Here is a 5,002-nt window from a genome sequence, read left to right on the forward strand (position 1 = left end):
AATAAAAGTAAAAAATATATATACATTCATCTTTACACTCTTGGTCAGGTAGGTAGTGTGTATCAAGTATCACACATGAAATAACTGGAAAATTGCTTAAACATGAGCATTGTTTAAGATCTTCTAAAAAAATAACAAAATCAAAGATGGTTTGGACCAATCTGTGCCATGCATCATTGTAAAATCCCTTATTCTACCTGGGTGCAACTGGCCATCATATCCATTCTTCACTATGGTACACAATATTAGGCGACAAAGTCATTACCCCAAATGGAAAGACAGTGACTGAGCAAACATTTGCTCTGATATTGAGCACATACACCAACATTTGCCAAACATTACAAAATTTTTGGTTCAGATCACCGGGAAAACTGAGACATTCCCACACATAAGGACCACCCACGTCTTACTGCTCCAGTGAAGGAATACTATACAGAGTGTTCTTAGAGTCAAAGCAATGCAGTGTCCTAATTTATTTTTATGTCAAGGAATAATCTGAAGGAGGGCTTCAAGTCACCTTCAGAAAGAAGTATATTGGACATGAGAGTAACGCAAGCTCCATGGGGTGCAGTACTTTAGCCATGTTGCTATCTGGGAAGGACAATGACCATCATTTCACTGTGTGGCACATGCAAGGAGGTGCAAGGCCTTAGGAGTGGCATCTGGACCACTGTAAGGGCAAGCTCTGAGGACGATGGAGATTCCAAGTTACTGAAGTTTGCATGTGACTTTTATTGTGTTTGAAGCTAAAGAAGTCAGGAACTTACATGCACCAACTCCCCAGGAGAGCTGGAGTTCTCTTATCTTTTTTAGTTTCCTATGTTAAACTTGAGACAAGGAGGTCTTTTATGTAGTAACCTTGTCTTGTCCCTCTTGAATCTCAACAGCCACACCATCTTTAGTATCATCTGAAATCACAGAGACCAATCAGGGTGCAGCATCCCCAGGGCAATAGCAATATCACTTCCCATACACAGCACCAAGGCTCATCCTCACAAATGTTCCCCACTTGCATTGCAGCCTCTTGAACCCAGATCAAATCTACAATACTGCTTCTAGAAGGACGAATCTCCATCGTCCTCAGAGCTTGCCCTTACAGTGATCCAGATGCCACTCCTGAGACACCTAAGTCTCATGACCTTTGGAGCAGCCCTCTATGATAAATAAGGAGCTTAGATATTTGTAGAGAGCTCATCAGCCTGTCTCTGAACAATTTGAAATGGGATGTTTTCCTTGGGATAGAGCGGAGAGCAGAAATCAAGCCCATGACAAAGAACACTGAGCCTACAAATGGAACTTTCTGCAATATCACCATAACTGATAAGTGTGGCAAGGGGCAAGTTCTCTGTCCCTTTGCCCCCAAGTCATTCCTGTCAACCTGCAAGTCAGTGTATGAGCCAATAAAACTTCATGACATTAATCAAGATTTTTGCTACATGACCACGAGCTCTGAGAATTAATCCCTTTGGAGACAAACATCTGTATGTCTACAGAGTCACACAGGATCATGTCATACACAAAGAATCCCACACTGGGATCCTCAGCCACTGCTGTCTTCTCCTTTCAGCTTCCCTTAAACCAATCTGGTATTTTAGTAAAAATAACAAAAGCTATAAAAAAGTTTGAAAATGAGAAGCTATCAGGATTGATGACCAGTATCAGGACTCAGACACTATTTGGGGAAAGACCTGTCTCCCACTTGTGGGAAGAAATATATATTGGAGAAATAATTCCAGCATATACTTTACTAATTATAGAACTCTACCTCAGTTGGGCACTACAGCTGCTATGTTTCCCTTCATTAAAAACTCTTTGTGCATATTTGATTGTTGCCTCAGAAATGAACACTGAATCTGTGGGACAAAGTGCCTTGCATCTACCACACCTAAGCCGAATTTCTGATGTGTTATCTCTTAGGCATGTGCATATCAGGAGAAGGCCTGGCATTCAAGGACATCAGGCTACTTTTGGACACTGGAAAACGTACCAGTGGTATACTCTAACTAGACCTAGACAAATTAAGTTGTACTCAAGTCATTTTCTCAAATTTGAGTTTTGTAGATGAACATAGAACTATCCCCCCTCAGAGGACTCTACCCATCCACATCCTGCACCTGTTGACACCAGTTCCTACTCTAAGATACCCAGGTGATCCCTGATGATGTGGCAACTCTTTCTTCAGGTCTAGTCTGGCCTCAGTCTGCAGACACAAATCTTAGCAGCCCATGATAAACTACTCCCAGGTCCTCATTATCATTACCCTCATTGTGTATCTGTAGCTCAAGCTTCTGCCCAGCGAAATTGTTTACTCAACACTGAAACTGGTGCTGAAAACTCTTCCTAATTTTAGAGCTCACCCAGCCTTGAGAAGCCTCCAGGTGGCCCACAGGAGAACCTTTATTGGAACTGCTTCTTTGGTTCAGGAGCAACAGGTAAGAGACACTGAAGAACTTATCTGTAATCTCTTTGATTGGCATTTCAAAACAGTAAATGTTTACATGGAACCTCCAGTTGTGCAACGGATGTCATATAGCTTTACTGCGCTTTTGCCATTCATGGAAGAGAAAAAGGTAAAAATCAGATTAGGGTCCATGACAATCATTTGGCTTCATTCTGGGTGTGAATTTACATTAAAAAACGATTTATTCCTATGACACACTCACGGAATTTCACATTGAGAAAGAGAGCCTCCAGTTGTTTATCTGGGCCAGGACTAAGAATGGACACTCAGGGTCTTGACATTGTCACTTCATGTAACTGACAATCTAGTTGTTCGCATGGAAGGATGATTTGCGTCCTTCTGTCTCATTTCAAATGAGACTTCCTGGAGTCACCAAGCAAGTTGAAAAGGAGTAACCTAGTTGATCACTGAAGCCCTTAGATGACCCTCATGTTTCTCTTGATGCTTCCACTCTTCAGATGCTGCCTCAGTACCACCAAAAGCACACATATATGGGACGCAAAGGTAAGTCTCCTTCATTAGGTTACTTACAGACATTACATGAGTGTTTCACAAATGACTTGCACTCAGGAGGGAGTCTGTCATGGCTCGGAGACTTTGAGGGTGTTACCTCCACTCTGCAAGAAGTAATTGGAAGGGGCTTCCAAAGCCACATCAGTTCTGATGTTTAGTCTGTAGCATAACTCCATCGTAAAGATGTTTAAAATATTCTGCTCCTATTGCTTTCTTCAGATGCTGTAATAGGTAAGAAGAAATCCAAACTCACTGCTAGAAAACCTCAGAACTTAAATGGTGTTCTAGGCTGTGTTCTCCTTGGACAAAGGGAATTTTGCCCTTCAAGAGGAAAAGGGACAAGAAATCTTCAGGTTTCCTGGTACAAAATGCAGGAGCCTTCCATGCCAGTCACATGGCAGCCTAAGGAAAAGCTGGGGATGGCTGTGAAGCAGAACCACAACAAATACCTTGCAACTACTAAATGAAGCATTTTTGCTTCCAAGATGCTGTAGGATGCACTGTGAGAATGTTCATGGATGTAGGACTGCCTTCAGGCATAGAATTTGGTACACTAAACCATGTCTACAGAGAAACTTCAATCCTGCTGAGATGGGAAGAAATCAGGCTCAAGGAACCTCAGTGGGAACTGACCCCTCAGGAGCCCGCATTCTGACCTAATGTTCTCATCATCACACCTAAGAGCACAGTGCCAGATTCCCTATTGGAAATGGACCAGGACTCCAGAATCTTAGTAGATTGAGCTTACTTCTTCCCATAAGCTAGGGCATCTCAGTCTGGCCCCATGTTGCCTTTGCAGCCCTCCTTCTCTCTGTGCTCAGAGGAAAAGCACAGAGCCTGTCCATCCTCTTCATTTTCGGCTCAGCAGAGAAACAAATGCAATATGAATGAACATAAGTGAGAAGAAGAAACCAGAAATTTCGCTTATGATTTTAACCAACTGTATGATAACCATTCATCTTCTGACCTCACCTGAAATATCTAAGTTATTGTTCCATATCAGGGCAAATAAAATGTCACAGAATAGAAATCCCAGCTCATAAAGATATAACAGTGTGCTTTAATCCAATGATTCACTCTATCAGTACAATGAGGCTTCTGACTCTCAAAGGCAACTTAGCATTATCTTATGTAATATGTATTTGGTACAGGGTCTCACTACACATTTCGCAGTCCTAGATATCCTCCTGTTTTCTGCCTCACCAGTACTGAGATTACAGGTGTACTCAACATACCTAGACTCATGGGCTGGCTCAACATGCCTGCTGTGGGGCCAGATGACTAGGATAAAACCCTGTTCCTTGTGCTTGCCTAAGCAGGTGCTTATTCTGTGGAACTATTTCACCAGCTCAACTCTTCCTTGGGATTCCATGGAAGTGAACCATCTCCACATTCCCATTAGGGTCACAGCATCATTTCCAACCAACATAGGGCCAAAGTGTGATCCTAAGAATGTTCCCCATTCCAACCATGGTTATGATGCCTCCAGCCCAGCTTTACTTATATTGGCTCAGATCATAGATCCCAAGCAGGTCACATTTTCTAGAAGAGAAAAGTAGAAAAATGGTCAAATGATACCTTGTGCCCTAACTTTTCAGTCCTTGGGGTCACACTCCATGGGGTTATCTCCATGATGTCAAATCTATTGCAATGGTACAACCAAAGGTTGCTGTGTAGAATATCAAGTCTACTCCAGTTTAGGAGTTGATTTCACTCAGGCCAAAAAGCCAAGATTTTTTTCTTTATAGTACTGAGAATTGAACTCAGGATCTTAGACTTCCAGGCAGGTGCTTATGCTGCTGAGATGTACAACTGGCCTGGTCAAAGACACAGATTGGATAAATTACTAAACTTCTGGGGGCAATTATCCATGGAATTACTCCTTCAGTTCCCTTGTGCATCTTGAACCTAAGAGACTGTTTGCTCCCTACCTCAGCTTATTTCAGTGGGGTAGTGTAATCTCCCTAACATCCTCTATGCTTTCTGTTCTTTTTTTTTAAGGTATCCTGAAGTGAATACCACACTGGA

This window comes from Octodon degus, unplaced genomic scaffold, assembly GCF_000260255.1.
Source record: "Octodon degus isolate 3935 unplaced genomic scaffold, OctDeg1.0 scaffold00079, whole genome shotgun sequence".
Taxonomy (NCBI): Eukaryota; Metazoa; Chordata; class Mammalia; order Rodentia; family Octodontidae; genus Octodon; species Octodon degus.